The sequence below is a fragment of the Lontra canadensis genome, unplaced genomic scaffold, assembly GCF_010015895.1.
Source record: "Lontra canadensis isolate GAN:19392208 unplaced genomic scaffold, GSC_riverotter_1.0 scaffold128, whole genome shotgun sequence".
NCBI classification, from domain to species: domain Eukaryota; kingdom Metazoa; phylum Chordata; class Mammalia; order Carnivora; family Mustelidae; genus Lontra; species Lontra canadensis.
In genome coordinates, this window is record NW_022631122.1 from 3973301 (window position 1) to 3990338 (window position 17038).

The 17038-nt window shown below is 53.0% G+C and overlaps 1 protein-coding gene across 1 annotated transcript in view; it reads right to left on the minus strand.

Moving 5' to 3' along the window:
* Positions 1-17038, minus strand: part of KLHL25 (kelch like family member 25) — a 32658-nt gene that overhangs the window by 13007 nt on the left and 2613 nt on the right. The gene's annotated exons all lie outside the window — the stretch shown is intronic.

The window sequence follows — 17038 nt, forward strand, 5'->3', positions numbered from 1 at the left end:
AAGGCTGGCCTGGGGGTGGGGGGCAGGGCACAATGGATGCGCGGGGTGGACACTCACTGGCTCCCCTCAGCACCGACGCCCTGACTGCTGTCAGAACCAGCCTCCTCTGCTCCAGGTGGTTGGGCCGGAGCATTCGGGCCTGGCTGGCCGAAGCAGCCCATCCTTGAGCCCTGGGGCTACCTGAATGGGACCCTGGCCGGGCCGATCCATGTGCCGTCCTCCTAGCCACCACGATGGGTCAAGGAGACTCTAGTCTATGGCATTTATTGGAACTACAGGGAGCGAAGCAGGTACAGACAGGACTGGAGCAGGGCAGGGGACTGGATGGTGGCCACACTGCCCAAGACAGGCACTGCACAGAGAAGGCACAGTAGGGCCTCTTGTCCCTGCAGAGAGCCTGCCTCTCCCCTTCCTTTTGTCTGATGGGGGTTTCTGTCACTGGCCACTTAGAGAGCCCACCAGGACAAGTGCTCACTGAACATCAGTTTCCTGGGGCTGTGCTCCTTGCTCAGTCAGGGGTCTCTGCTGGGTGGGTCCCTCCGCTCTGACCTGCAGGGGGGCCACCCCAGACATCGAGCATGGGTTTTAGGAGCTGGTTTTTCCGTGTTCACTAGCAGTTACACACACAGCCCTATGCGGGGCAGGGGATACACAGAGTGCGCATGGGCTCCCGTCCAGTGGCAGGAGGGGCGGGCATTGAAGAACGTGTGTTCAGGGCCATCTCCTTGGCTCCCTGCCTTGGGGGCCATGATAAATCAGATGCTCTCACACTGTGTGCATGAGAACTCTTCTGATTACCTAAGCATCCTCCTGGGCTTTGATGGATTTAAGGCACGTGAAGTAACAGCCGTGCTCCAGCCAGCAATCCGTCACCCTGCTGAGGGGCACTGATCTCCCTCAGACAGCACCTCCGCTCCCCGCACCGAAATCCTCACCTGCACAGACGCAGTTAAAATGCACCAGATAACCACGTACCTAGCTCACTTCTCCCATCGCCCTTGGAAAGTTACCTAAATGCACAAGGAAACAGAGTAGCCAAGGGGGTGAGACTTCCAGAAGAAACTCGCCATGCTCTCCAAAGATCCCAGCCCCAGAAAGCTGAAGGCCTCCATTCTCAGGGAAAAAAATGCATCACAGATGATCAAAACTGCTGTGGGGGGGGGGGGCACCTGGGTGGCTCAGTCGGTTGAGTTGGACTCTTGATTTTGGCTCAGGTCCTGATCTCAGGGTCCTGAGATGGAGCTCTGCGGTGGGCTCTGTGCTCAGCCTGGGGTCTGCTGGAGAGTCTCCCTTCCTCTGCCTCTCCCCCTCCCCCCATGCTCTCTTTAAAATATGTAAGTAAATCTTTAAAAAAAACAAAAACCAAAACCAAAATCCTGCTGTTGGTGCCACTGTCCAGAAGGCCCGACTGCATTTGGCTGTAGCATGAACCCCCTCCCCTCCTCCCTCCACCAGCCAGGAGTACGCACTCCCCAAGACGAGGATGAATTCTACTGCTGTTCCCCGGAGGCCAGAGGGAGTGGGGTGTGACGACAGGGAAAGGAAGGTTCTGGGTGCAGGAAAGGCAAACACAAAGGCCAGGCAGAAACAAGGCTGGTCCGCACTCAGGAAAGAGAAAAGGCCGGGGACACAGTCAGGGGCACAGCCACACGAGGCTGGGGCAGGACCAGAGACACCCACAAACTGTGACACAGCTCCCACTGATGGGCAGGGTCCATGTCCCCTCCCTCTGCATCTGAGCGGGTTCTGTGGTGGCACTGTGGCTGACCAAATGGAGCCAAAGGGACCCTGGGCCAACCAGTGGCCCCAGACCTTCAGAGCCCGGCGGCTTCCACTCCGTCTCTCGAGGTGCTCACTTGAGGGGAAGCCAGACGACGTGAGCCCACCACACCACGATGCGGCGCTGGCCTACCCTGCGGGGCGGAGAGTGGCCCAGCTTCTCCCCCTCCATCTGGCCACCTGAGCCCACGTGCCAGACACGCGTGTGAGGAACTTGCCTCACGCAGCCCAGCGGCAGCAGGTGGGCCCAGCCAGCTAGTCCGAACCGGGGCACCAGACACAGGACCCCCGGTGACCACAAAGGTCACCCATCACCCAACCTCAAAGCCCAAGACAAATCCTGACTGAGCACATGCTGGATACCAGGCGAAGCTGAAGGCCATGAAACAAGATGGTGAGCTCCTACGATCTCTCTGGCCCACAGAGCACACGCATCACACCAAGGCTAACGTGTGAGCAGGACGGGAGCGCGCCCGGGGAGAGGCAGCAGTTACTCTGCAGACGCTTATGGTGGGATTCTGCCCCCGCTGTATAGACGACTGTGACAGAGCGGAGGGAGGAGAGGTCACAGTTCCTCAAGGCCACTGCTTAGAACGGGGACGCTGAAGACCAGGCAGCCACTACTGTGCACTGTTGGGAAAGTTAATTCATCTCTCTGGGTCTGTTTTTTTCAACCACAGAGCGACACGGAGAACAAGTGAGAGACAACGGAGACAGTAAATGATGTGCATTTCAAGTGGCCTGGTCACGCTCCCTCCGTGGCCTGTTTCAGTACTGCCACTTGTTACCACTGTCACTGAGCAAAGGACACAGAAGACACCCCTAAGCCTTACTCTATCCCTACCCTCTAGTCTGGGTTTTCTTTTCTTTCTTTCTTTTTTTTTTTTAAAGATTTTATTTATTTATTTGACAGAGAGAGAGATCACAAGTAGGCAGAGAGGCAGTCAGAGAGAGAAGAGGAAGCAGGCTCCCCGCCGAGCAGAGAGCCCGATGCGGGCCTCCATCCCAGGACCCCGGGACCATGACCTGAGCCAAAGGCAGAGGCTTTAACCCACTGAGCCACCCAGGCGCCCTTTTTCTCTTTTTTTAAAGTATTTCTACGCCCACCATGAGACTTGAACTCATGACCCTGAGATAAAGAGTACAGAGCCAGCGTAGCGTCCTACAGAGCCAGCCAGTGTCCCTGCCCTCTGCTTTGATTAAGGCAATTTGCACTATTATTCATTTATAAGTTGTTCGATTTTTTTAAATTATTATGTAATATTTTTACAATCAGAAAAAAACACCAAAGGTGTATGTCAAGCCCACTAGATCTCGGTGTCTCTGGGAGCTGTAAAAACGAAGGAGTTAAGTGCTGTGAAACACCGCACGGGCGCTGGGCTGAGTGATGCAACACGCTTCCCAGGCAGGGATCTCGGGGTGGCCACGTGACCTGGCAGCTCAAGTGCCCGCCTGCCCCACCCCCTGGGGACCCAAGCACCTCAGGGAGCACCCAGGGTGCAGCGGTATCCATTCTTCCAATTTTCAAGTGGAAAGCAAACTAAGCACCCTTGCAAAGCACACAGATCTATTGTTAATTGAAAGCAAAATCACTATGACCACGGTAACTGAATTAGAAGCGAGATCATTCAAGATACAAGTGCCTCATCAGACAAAGGGTCCTTTCCCTAAATGCTTCTACCTTTCAAGAGTCCTTTAAAAAAATAAAACTTTATACACATTCAAAAACTTATACGTACCCTGTTTTTAATTTAAACCACAAAGGATTAGAACTATTTGTACTTTTTGCTGTGTCTCTATTTCGATTTTGTTTTCCATTTCTATTGTGAAAGATCTCAAACCTGCAGCAAAGTGGGGAGAATTGTGTAACACACACCTTCTGCTCAATGTGGTTAGCTGGCTGGATGAAACTTTGCCCCACCCCAGCCCACAGCCTCACCCCCGTTCCCCCTGCAGGGGAATGGCTTGGCCACAGGGACAGTTCTAGAACAGAGCATGGCTCAGGGAAGGGGTAAGGGTGTTGTTTCATCCAGCACTGGGTTACAACCAGGTTCCTCTTTCAGCAGTACCAACATGACCCTGCTTCAGATGGCCCACATGAAAGGGAGACGGCAGGTCAGCCTGCCCCAGAGCTCACCTCCCCACAGGGCAGAATCCCAGCCAACTCGGAGATCTCTGGCAGACCACACTGTGGGACAACCTGGTTCTCTCGCCTGCGGTTCTGAGGTCAGGACATCCAGTGCCACCGTACCCTCTCAAACATGCCCAGCTCCCTGTACGGTGTGTCCCCGGTGGTTTAGTGAGTCCTAAGGCTTCCCTACACATGGTCCACCTGTCCACCTGCAGCCAAAGCCTGGAAGGGCAAGGGAGGTCCTGGGAGACCCAGAGGGTGGGCAAAAGCTTCAGTGCCTTTTCCATGTTTTTTACAGCCTTTTCACTTAATGACCCCAAATGTTAGGCACACTTGAGGAAGGCCAGCTTCTTTGGCATCCATGACTGATAGCCAAGCTCCAGCCTACTACAGCCTCTGCTGGCCGGGAAGCTGGGGGGCTATTACTAGAGTTGACAGATGCATTTGAGATGGCTGCCAACGCCACTGGTGTGGAAATGCTGCTCAGGGGAAGGGCTTGGGGCTGCGCTGCGCTGGCTTACCCGGGGCACCAGGCTCTGCCTTCCTAGAACAGGCACAGGACAGGAGGTAAGGGGTCAAGGCTGTGCAACCCTGCTGGGAGAGGAAGCAACACTTGTTGCAAAGCCTCAGCACGGAACTCCGGCCAGGAGGGGAGCCAGACCAAATGCACCACTACGGTGGGCCTCTGCTGTGCTGGGCCTCTCCCCCAGAAGCTGCGATCCCCGTAACCAAGCCTGACGCGATCGGGACCGTCCGCTCTAATCAGGGTGGGCTGAGTTACATCGCATCAACAAACACCCCCAAACGTCAGCGGCTTCAGAGCACAGAGGTTTGTCCCTTGCTCATGCCACACACATCACAGCTTGGTGGTGGCGGGTAGGGGAGTGTGGGAGTGTTCTTGTCATCACCGCCAGCCCCAGGGACCCCGAGGACAGAGCAGCATCATGTCATCAGTCAGTATGCCGATGGGAAAAGGGAGAGCGCTGAGCACTGACAACCCCGTTCTTGGCCTGAAGACGTGTAGGCCTTCTGCTCCCATCTCATCGGCCAAAACCAGGCCCATGGCTTCACTCACTCACCCGTGAGCACCCGAAGCGCACTCTGTGCCATCTGCCCCACCATTACTGTCATCTGTCCACAAGCACAGGAGCTCCGGGATTCAGGGCCAGAACAGTACATCACAGTTCTCAAGTACTTGCTACACAGCAGGCAGTGTTCTGCGCGCCTTCTGCGCTAACTCGTCCTCCTCCCTGCAGCCCGAGGTACGCGCACCACCTGGACCTCCCCGGCTGGACCTGGGGCGATGAGCTCCTGCCACCCTACTCTGTGCGCCCAATGTCTCCCTCTCACTTTTTCCCAGGCACCAACAGACAGAGATCTAGGGGCCACAGCCTGGGGTTCCAGCCACCAGACACTCTCTTCTCTGTCTACCCCTTGGAGCCACACCCTGTCAACCCGCTTCCATGTGCCCGGGCCAGTGCCAACTTGCAGAGAATGAAGCCTCCATGCTCCAGGATATCCAATGTGGGTAACGGACTAACTTTTCTCCTGTGCACTGCAAAGGGGCCTCCAGGCTCTAGGGTCATTTTGTGGGTCCTGTTCAGGAGAGGACACCCAGCTGAGCAAGGCCGCCTCAGGGAAAGGATCTGACAGTCTCCCATGTCTTGCCCAGCTGCTCTAAGACAATGGAAGGATTTTGCCAGCTCCACAACCACAAGGCTTTGTGTTTTAGGAGAAGCTATCTTCTTGCTCAGGAGAGAAGCAGACCCTCAGGAGGGACCGTCTGGGCAGCCTTATCTCTGGGCAGTCAGCACCCCGTTCTCTGCCCAGAGCCCTGTCTTCCCACAGCATGAGTTCCACAGATCAAGTGAGACAGGCCAAGAGGCACACCCAGGAGCTCAGTCATTTTTACTGAAAAGATGATCTAAGAGTGAAGCCAAAGATACAAAAGACGCAAATCCCCCAGAATTACAACCCTGAACACAGGCATTTTCCTGAGGGTTTTCCTGAGGGTGATGGGATAGGGCAGTTATGGCTGAGGACACTGCCCTAAGGGGTGAAAATTAGTTCTTGGGGGATGAAAATCCTGGGTGTGCACTTTTTTCTTTTCTTTTTTTTTAAAAATAATTTTACTTATTTGAGAAAGAGAAAGAGAGCATGAGCAGGGGGAGGGTCAGTGGGAGAAGCAAATTCTCGCTGAGCAGGGAGCCCAATGTGGGGCTCAATTTCAGCACCCCAGGATCATGAACTGAGCCGAAGTCAGACACTCAAACAACTAAGCCACAAGGCGCCCCGCTTGTTCTTTTTATGTACAAAGCACAGATACACACACAGCACATTGACTTACAGTATATCTGGTATTAACATTTATGGGAGGAGTAAGCACAGCTGGGGAAAAAAGGTCTAAAACGGTTTTGGGGGAAGGTGATAAGGTTAAGAAACACTGCCGAACTGTTTTCACTTTGGCTTGTTTTTCCCTTTTATCCCCAAACAGTTTACACTGTTGCAGTTATGGAACCCTATTTTACATTGTTTTTACCTATTTACATAGTTTCCAAATTCCTATCCTTCTTTCACTATTGAACAAGGCTAATTAAATGCCTGCTACTTACAGGCAATAGGATCCACAGCCTCTGGCTCCCTTATCAAACAGCCCAGTGTCTCTGTGGTTGCCAAATATAACTTTCAAGGTCTGTGAAATACACAACGACCATCTGGGTCATTCACCCAGTTTTAAAACTTTTTACCTGAAGAGTAACATTTTTGCTTATGTTGAACTGCTGTATCCTCTAGGGATAAAATCTATGGAGAAGAATCACAGATGCTCGATGTCCTTTTATCCTAAAGGTTCTGTTTACACACGCTTAAAGTGCCCCTGCAACAAAGTGCCTTCTTACAGCTAAAGGGGATGGTGGTGTAGATAGCACCAAATTCATCAGGGCAGGACAGACAGAAGGTACCACATCCTGTTCCCCCTCAGCTCAGTGGGGGCCACCTGGACTCTCTCTGGCCCCCAAAGCTGGGAGTCTGCAAGCCCAGCTGTTTCTCCAGCTGGGAGCAATGCCAATGAAATGGACACCACTGCTCTAATCAGAGAGGGGACAGAGAACTCCGCACTCAAGCTTACCCATCTGTTGAAATAACTTATTTCCTCTCACTTATCCAGAGTGAGACGGAGAGAAACAAAGAAGGACAGAGAGAACAGCCCACTCCAAAGCGAACACTGCACCATGGTCTTGGGTTCCTCCCTCCTCAGAAAGACTGGCCCAGCCCTTGGCAAATGACCAGGGCGGGGGGGGCGGGGGACCTGGAGGGAGATGGTCTCTTTTCCTGTCTGGTCCCTTAAAAGATTCTCAGAGCCCCACAGATGGAGCCATTAAAAGCACTCTGGCCTAGATATCATTTTCAGTGAGCCACCTAGAACAACAGTTTTGGAGGGAAATGAATATGCAGACTAGAACTGGGGAAAAAACCAACAAAAGCACCAAGAGTAAAGCACTGGCTATTTGCTCATGGTGGGTCTTTCTCCTGGTTCATTCCTCTCCAGGCTGTCAGCGTGAATGCCAAAAAGGTATCAGAATGCTCCTCAATTCCTAATGCCCAATATATAAGCTCTATCTTTTCTCTTCCCACTGAGGGCCAGGAGCAGGGGAGTGTAGCTGGAGAGCAATTGAGTATCTTTCAAAATGATAAACGCAGGTGCCCTCTGCCCCAGCATTTCCACGCCTGGGAACCTTGCCCTGAGTCCCATTTGCACATGAACTTTTGGCTGCAAGCAAAAGGCTGGAAAATAACCGCCATATGCATAACTAAGAATCTAGACAAATAACCCTTGGTTCATTCATAGAGTGTAACACTACGCAGCCCTCCATATATATATATATATATAGCAGGTGGCTTTCCACGCTACCATGAAAAGCACTGCAGATGGGAGGCTTTACGTCTGCTAGAAACCAGACGACCTCTGTACACATGCAGACACGACACACAGCTGTGGGCGTATGCAGAGACTACCTCTGGGAGGCTGTGTAAGAAACCAGTGGACAGTAGTGTCGCTGGTGGGAACGGGGGAGACACCCACCCCTCTGCACTGAATTCTGTGCCAGGTACAGTATCACTTTTTCAAAACCCTGCATGAAACTTTGTGGCAGCTGCTTTTAAATGCATTCTCTCGCTCAATCCTTAAGCCACTTCTTCAAGGTCCCAGCCGTACAGACGGGCCAACAGAGGCCCAGGGAAGATTAAGAAACTGTGCACACATCTTCAGTGTTCAAAGCTATTCTGCTCCCAAGTCCCTGCTCAAAGAGCACAATGAGGGCTACTGATGAAGACAAAGAACACTCCCGGCCACAAATGCCACAAATGCTGTGTCCAGCTGAACAGGACCTTTAAATGAAAACCCTTGATTTCTCGAGCACCCCGGTCCCATGGGGCAAACCTGCATCTTCCCTCCTGGGCTTGAGGCAAGAAGGAAGCGTGTGCAGGGGTGTCTCCCCGACAGGCTTAGTACCGCCGGAAGGGTGCCCACTGCCAAGGACAGCGGATGACCTGGAGACAGACACGGGCTTGCTGTCAGGCATCTCCTCCCCCCCCCCCCAACCCCCCCCCCCCCCGCCTGGAGAACAGCCACCGTCAGTCTGGGCCTCCCTCTTGCTGCTACTGCCTCGTCCGTGATGTGGGACCTAATTCAGAGGCTCAGTCAGTGCCCTTGTTTCCACATTTGTCAAATGGGTGTGAACATCACCACACCCACCGCAGCAGACTGAAGGGAAATTAAGGCAGAGAGCTGGGCTCAGGGCCTGGCACCCAGCTCCCAGTTCCCAGGTGCTATGGGCAGCACCGTGCTCTCAAAATGTTTGTGGTAAAATGTTTTCACTTAAGAATGTGAAGAAATCTAGCCTCACAGGAATGTGCTGTCGGAAAAGGAAGGAAACTGTAAAAGCCTTTTCAGATAATATAGGATATTCGTCTCTGATACCTCACCAAGGCCTGCGCAGCAGTAGCCTCCTACAGATTAGGCGGCGTAGAACCTGAGCCTGAAGCCGTGAACTTTTGTGCTCTGGGACATTCCGGTCTCCTGGCCTATCTTGCACTCTGAATGGATTTTTCACCCGTGCATGCTTTGGTAACACCGTGCAATGGTCACTCGGAACACATCAGCTCACTAAGCCATGCGCTCGGAGAGATTACTGAAAGAGGCAAATAATACCTTGGTGTTGCCATGAAAACAGTTTTGACCTTGGGGACCCCTAGAAGAAACTCTGGGATCCTCCTAACCACACTCTGACATCACCAGGTTAGCAGAACTCCCTGACCCTCCACATTAGCCATGTTTTTGTTAAGAACTCAGAGGAAAACTATGCAAGCATGGAGTGGGTGACGGCAAGATGACCTGCCCCTGTGGGTCTCGGCCCCCTTCCCAGCTGGCACGGAGGTGTGGTCACAAGGGCCAGCACTTTCTACCCTGTGGCTGACCGGCCTCCCCACATGCCCTGGGGCCTCCCTTCTTCCGGCCTGCCCTGATCCTCCTCTCATTACCAGCCACTTTCTCACCACAGGACCCCCTCATTCTTCCCCCAAAATAACAGATCTGGGTACTTTGTACTGGGCAGGGCCTCAGACAGCAAACTACAGGGGCCACGCATGGGCTGCTGCCTTTGGTTTTGCAGCTGATAATTCTTGGTCGCTTGAAATTACATATATGTGTATATTTATAGCCAAATACATGGTTCCCCAGAAATCGCAACTCATTCATATCTACACTTTTAGCACATTGCTTGGCCACCAAGTTCCATTAAATCTTCCTTCCTGGGTTCCTTGTGTCACCAGTTCTACGCTGGAGACAAGGTAAGGCCTTCCCCACTGCACACTTGGCTGTGAGGGGCCCCTGTCTCCAACGTGTCCCCGTTTCCCCCCAGCAATCTGAGGCCAAATGCTTTGCTCCTGACCACCAGTCTCTCCTGCCCAAAAGCCTTCAGCGAGGCTTGGACATCAAGCCTTGTTCAGTCTGTCACCCACTCTAGCTTCATTGCCCACCACGGCCCGTCTCCCTGCCACCAAGCACCCAGGCACAGGCTGGCCTTTCTAGCTCTCCCCCCGACCTTTCTGCCCTCAAGTCTCAACTCCTCCACGAGACCTCACCTTACCATCACAGCCCCTCTGGACTTGGCAGCTGGCATGTAGACAGCCCTGCACACACGAGATGCTCAAAAAATTACCCCGATAAGAAATCTGAGCACCTACTATGTGCAGGGCTCCGTGATATATACCGGGGACATGGCGGTGAGTAAATACACCTTTTTGTCTTGTTTCCTGCAGTTAGCGTTCTCATACCCGTTGATTCTTTGCTATAGCACTGTGGTGTTTCTTGTCTGGCACTCTTTATTCCTTCAGGTCATTGTACACTGTGCCCTTATTTTAATTTACAACTCCTAGAGGACAGGATTCGGTGTCATTTTTGTTGCTTAGAGTATATGCAAAGCTAGTCAATGGCTGAAGGGGAAGTGGATTAACCACAACATCCATTGGACTAAGAATCAGAAAGATCCAGACATCTGTCAAACCCACGGAAGAGGTTCCTGGCGTCTGCTGTATTATCTGCAACATGACTGACAGGTTTCATATTTGAATATTTTAAGTGCTAGACAGGAAAGAGCTACCCTCAACCCTCCTGTACGGTGTTCCAGAAATCGCAGGAATCACACAGGAGAGGCCGACTAACGAGGCAGCAGGCTCTAAGCTCCAAATCGCAGTTCTGCTGTTTGTACCTGTATGACTGGCCCCACATACGTACACTCCCTGAGCCTCAGTCTTCTCCTCTGGAAAATGGGGGCAAAAATAACGGTCCCTGTGTCAAAGTACTGTCGTGGGAATTAAAGGTGAGAATCCAGGGGAAGAGCTTAGTACAATGGGGCACACAAGTCACTCCATTCATGAAAGCTGCTGCTCCTCATACTGTTGTCACAGGCCCTGGTGGCATAAGCCCCGTGGTGGAAACATGCAAAGACGGCCAGTCCCCCATCCTCCAGCCTGGCCTTACTCCTGTGACCTACACGGCACGCTTGCCACATCACCCACGTGGAGTCTGCAGATATAATTAATGATGGTGTTAACTGATCAGGTGACCTAGAAACAAAGAGGTTACCTGGGTGGGCCTGGCCTAATTACAGGAGCCCTTTACAAGCAGGTCACAGAAGTGGATGCCACAGATTTGCAGCAGGAGAGGATTTGATATCCCCGCTTTGGGTCTGGAGATGGAGGGGCCATGTGGTGACACAAGGAACCCAGGAGGCAGCTTCGAGGAGCCGAGATCAGCATCCAGATGACAGCCAGAGTGGACGGGGGACCTGAGTCCTGCAACCACCGGAAACTCAATTGCACCAACAACCTGAATGGCAGGAAGCAGACTCTCCCCCAGGGCCTCACGGTAAGAGCTCAGTCAATACCTTCACCTTGGACTTCTGGCCCAAGACCCTAAGCAGAGAACCCAGCGCAGCCAGCTCAGGCTTCTGGCCTCCAGCACTATGAGCTAATAACACATACAGCTGAACCCACTACATTGGTGGTGATTTGTTATGCAGAAGCCCCGCTTGGTCACAAACCACCATGCATAGGGGGAAAAGCATACCAAGTGCTTGTTCGAAGGGCCTGGGGGAACATTCACACCTTCTGTATCTTTAATCACTTCACAGGTGCTGCTTGAGAGCCGGGACTGTCTGATTCGAGTCTACTATACCACTTAGCAGTGCAGGCATCATACAGAAGGCTCTCGATAATTTCACTGAACAAAGTGTCAACTTCCGGGGCTCTCGGGAACGGGATGGCTTAGCTGGTTGGCTTCAGTCCCATGACAGCCAGTTAGAAGGTGTTCAGGTGCAATTATCTGGGCAAAACCTGGCATGGAACGCTTTTTGGCCTAGAGGAGAACTCCAGACACTGCCAGCGGTCAGGAGAAGCCAACTCGGCGACCAGGGGAGGTACGTGTCCACGTGCAAAGTGTCTTGCTTTTTACACACCACCCGACCACGCCGTGGCCCCCGCCTCAGCCTGCGGCAGCCTCCCAGGGCTCGGCTGGCCAACCAAACCCTGACATTTTGCTTGTAATTGTACCTTCCAGTAAAAAGTCCTAGTTGGAGCAGTAAAAATAGCAGCTGCGACGTCCCGCAGCACAGCTACACCAGCCCGAGTCAGGGCCTGAAAGGAAACCTGGCGATCGGGTCTCACGCTAGCTCCAGGAAACGCCTGCGAGCTGGGCTCAGGCTGGCAGCATGTGGCACCCAGCAAAGGTAGCCCCCTCAAGGCTCTCCCCGGTGAACCACCTTCAAATTAGCTCCCAAGATGCTCCTCTCACCCCTTTCCTGAAAATCCCAACTTTCGGCATCAGGAGATATCTGAGAAATGCACAAACCTGCCCCCACCGCCCTCTCCTCCTGCTCACTAACTGCAGAACTACAGAGAGGAGAGGCCCCCTACCAAGGCTCTTTGGGGGTCCCGTGGCCCCCTTATGCATCTGCTCTTTATTATGCTCTCCCATGTCTGTCTACCTCCCTCTCTGTAGCCCTCTGTCCCTGGCAGCCGTCCTCACCAGGTTGGGCTGGGGGGATGACAGAAGTCTCCAGTAGGGCTTAGGTCTGAGTCATCCCCAGGGTGACAGAGCTCAGGCCAGCTAGATGCCGCCCATGGAGTAGAGGGGGTGAGCTGTTAGAGCCCATTTGGGGAATGACAGGAGAGTCTGGCTAAAGTTTCCCCAGGCACCGGATTCCCGGCAGTCATGAATTCCTCCAGTGGCCCAGGACACAGGCTTCCAGCCCCCGGGTCCTCCATCGTAGGGCCTGATGCCACCCAGGAATCACATGGGAGTGGTTTTCTGAGGCCCCAGACTCCTCCTTTCCTTCTCTACCAATCTCCAGACCTTTGCCATCCTTCTGTCTCCACATCAAATACATGGGCCCTTTTGTCGGTCTTTTGCTTGTTATAAAGCCTCCTCTTACAGGAAAACAGACAAGGACCCCCAAAGTAATTAACATGGGAATCTGTAAAGTTCTAGGAGCCTGGCCAGCAGGTAAATAGGGGGATCAGCCTGTGATGACCAATGCCCCTTTCAGAGCCTTTTTATGGGAGGGCTAGAGATCTTTATCTACCCTTCTGGCTCCTTCCTCCATTCCTGCAGGTCAGACAGGGAGAAACCTACCCACTCGGCTGGCCCTCTGACATCTCTCTCAGGACACGTGGGGGATGCCAGGCAGATGTCCCACCTAAAGCCACCCCAGTCCCTCCCCTAGACACACCAGCTGTTCAGAAACACTCGGGTTCACTCACATGTTCTGGGCTTCAAATATCTAGCTCTCGCTAGTAAAACCCATGATGTCTGCAGAACTTTTCAGCATAAAATGAACTTTCAGGAATGTTTCCCATGTGCCACAAGCAATGCACAGTAGCCTGACAGGGGGCAGGGCAGGGACTGAAAGGGCCTCATTTCACAGATGAAGCTGCGCTGGAGGTCAGGAGACCAGTCAGAGGCAGAGCCAGCAACTGCTAAACCTCGACATTCTGGAAAAAACAAAGATGGATGAAAACAAAGAGGAAGCCTGGATGAACTGGAATTTTTTTGTTTGTTTGTTTGCTTGTTTTAAAGGAATGATGAGATCTTTACCTACCCGCACCTGCACTCCCCATCACAGGAGCTAAAAGTGAAAACGTGGATAACATCAAGAATTATCGAGTGTGGGTGAGGATGTGGGCAAATGGGCCCCCAGACACCACCGGTGGCTGAGTGGCCTGCCTGAGCCTTGGGAAAGGCATTCGGCTTTGATAATAAACGTTTAAAAATCAGAAAGATGCACGATCCAGGACACACAGGACTTCATGGACTGTATGAAGGGGCAGAGGGGGAGGCGGTCAGACAGGACCTAATGTTCGGAGAGGCTGAGATGGAAGCCAGTGACTGGCCCACGCGGAGTGTCGTGCAGCTGTAAGATGGACAGGAGTTCCACCACACACGGGGCCACAGAAGCTGTGGACAGAAACACAGAAGAAGGGTGGCCAGAAGGGGGTGCGCCAAACGGCTGACAGATACCAAGGACACGGGGGATTTTCCAGGCCATGCTGCATTTTCTCTCTCGTTGTGCGTTTATAAAGGGAATCTACTTAAGTGTTACCCAACTTAAAGGAAACAATTAATCAGCTTAAAGGGACACGTTTTCCTTGGCCTTCCTAGGAATCAGAAGATTACAGTGGGTGCTGGCTGCCGCTATCTCTAGCCAGGTCCCCCCCTCAGCCCACGCTGTTCTCAGTCTGTACACTCGCTTGTTCCCTGCCCCGAATGCCCTTCCTCAGATCTTCCCAGGGGTGCCTCCGTCCAGTCTTACAGGTCTCCGCTCAAAGGTCACCGGCCCAGAGAAGCCTTCCTTAGGCCCCCTCGGTCACCCACCTTGACCTTTTCTTCCTCATCCACGTCCAGGAGCCCTAACGGCAGCTCTATTTAGTCTACCTGGCCCCAGTTGAATAGGGACTCCAGGATGGTGGGGACCTGGCCTTTCTTTTGCTGCATCCCAGAGCCTGGTAGAGAACAGATGGCAAAAAATATTCATTGGACCCATTTGGAATGGAGATGCAAGGGACAGTCTACTTCTTCACCTCTCCAATGGGGAGACTGAGGCAGACTCTTGCCATGCCACTCACTCTTTAGCAGTACGCCACAACAACTACCTGTCTGCCTCACACATCAGAGACTGAACTTCCAGAAAGGACTCTCCTTGAACCTGACTTCTTTTTTCCTAGTTTCTAGTCCAGGATGGGCCATTCAGAAGGTGCCAAATGAAGGCTTGCTGCATGAAAGGAACTGTATGGTTCCCCCCCTTTTCAAAGCTGTGAACAACAGAGGCTGCACAGGTTAAAGGACTTGTTACCTAGGGTCTCACAAATCTGGTAGCACACAGCAGAACTCGAACTCTGGATGCTGGATGTAATGGCTTTCTAGAAAAAGAGCTCCTGTGTCTCTTGGCCCTCGCTGCCCAGACAAATCTGGCCTGGCCACCTGTAAACCGGGCAGGCAGCTCATCCTAGAATTGAGTGAGCAAGGCTCCTCTTAGCGTAATTAGGAAATTAATTCCATTCAGCCTAGATTGATCTGTGGTCAGCCTCTCCTTAGGGGCCCAACAAGAACAGGTAGAAAATAAACAAGGCTTTTTGTTTCTATCCTATCCCTGCATCCTACTCCGACGGATCAGCTGACAGCAGAAGGTATCTTCTGGGCAGGCAGAAGTGGGTGGGAAATGACACCCAAGGCGAACGTGGTCCTCCCTCTGGCAACAGAGATGCGGTTCTCCCACGGCCCGGCTCAGCCCCCACCTTCTTGCGGGAAGAGCAATCCAACTGGTCTTGCAGGCGCCTCCTTGGCAAAGTCTGATGTGTAGGAGCCTCGCGTCCTCCTCCTGTCCCCCTAGGCTCACTCACGATCCCTACCAATCTTGGGAGATCTGTGCCCATCTCTCTTCCTGGAAGTGGCCCCAGGGACACCTGTGGCCTAGATCCCAACCCATCCATTTTGGGATTGGGACAGAGGTGTCAGCCTAAGTGCTCCCACACCTGTTGTCCAGGTCCCTGCCTGGGACCAGACAGAGCAACTTTGGGAAGTAAGCCATGCATCTGCCACCTTCCTTTGGGCCCAGATTTTTTTCTTCTTTGACCCAGTCCTCTGGCGTCACTAGCCCCTCATTTATGGGCACCAGTACCTTTACACCTAGGCCCTGGACTCCAAGGCAGAGGCAGGGAGCCAAGGGAGGCCTGGGAAACTGGGAAAGTCTGACTCCGTTTCCACTCACCAAGAAAGGAAAGAAAATTGGGAGCTTGCCTACTGTATACCCTTCTAGTTCTCCAGGAGGAAAAATTAGGGCCCAGAGAGGGACAGCAACCTGCCCAGAGCCCCACAGCACACATCGGAGGCAGAGCAGGAAGTCTAGATTCCTGATTTCTAATCTGTCCCACCACACTCCACTGGCTGCTCTCTATCTCTTCCTGCCCCAGACGGCTAGGCAAATAACTCAAGCCTATAAAATTACATGACATCAGAGGCTGTAAGGACTTCTGGGATTTTACAGCAAAACACCTAACAGAAGCATCGCACCAAAGAGCATCCACACATGTTCGAGAAGACAAGCTGGGGCCCACAGAGGTAAGGGGACCTACATGAAATCACACACACAGAGGCACAGGAGGACTCTCAGATCCCCACTTAAGCATTCGTTCTGCCAACAGGCTTCAGGAGTTCCAACTGTTGTAGGATGGGGAAGAGGTGGAGTTGGTCTTGAACCTCAGTCCCATTACAACAGTGTGGCCGGGACAGCCTGGTCCAGACTCGTATACACACCAGGGGTGCCAGAGATCACTGTGAGAAAACGGGGTGAGATTTCCCAGTGAAACTGGGTTTCTCACTACTGACCCAGTGCTTTGAAGAACAGGTCAATGAGCCACATATGCCTGCCTTTGTTCCTCCAAAGGGCATGGCCGGGGCTCAGCAGTGAGAAAGAACAGAGTCTCCTGGCACCAGAGGGAGGGGGAAAGGGTGGGTGGAGATGGCTGGGGCCCAGGAGATCACAGATACACGGGCAGCATCTGAATCCAAGTCTGGTTCTTGAGCCCGAGCTGTTTTCCCCAGTCTTGCGCGGAAGAGACTTAACAGGAAGCCTGCCCATCTCTGAGCTATCTCTCTGCTCCCACCATCCCCATCCCCACAGCTCGGGGACCTGGAGTTAGCCTTGCCTGCAGGTGACAGGTACCAGCTTTCGTGACCTTTTGACTGGGACAGGGGCATTGGTGCTCAGAGGCCAGGTGGTCCAGGAACAAGGCTGGGACCTGCTGTGAAGGCTGCAGTGCGGTGTGGGGTTGCGGGGGAGGGGAAGGCCCTACTGGGATGAGGTGAGTAAAAGCTATGGATGCACACATACTGCCCCCACCCCCTGCCCCCCCCCCCCACCCCCAAGCTGTCCCAACTAAGTGTTTTCTGGCTGGGAAAATGCTTCAATAGCTCTGGCTGCCTGAGGCAATTCAATTATGAAATTTACCACATTAGATGAAAACCAGCATCTCAACCAGCCAATTCATTTGCGTCTGGCCACTCTGTTTCCTCCT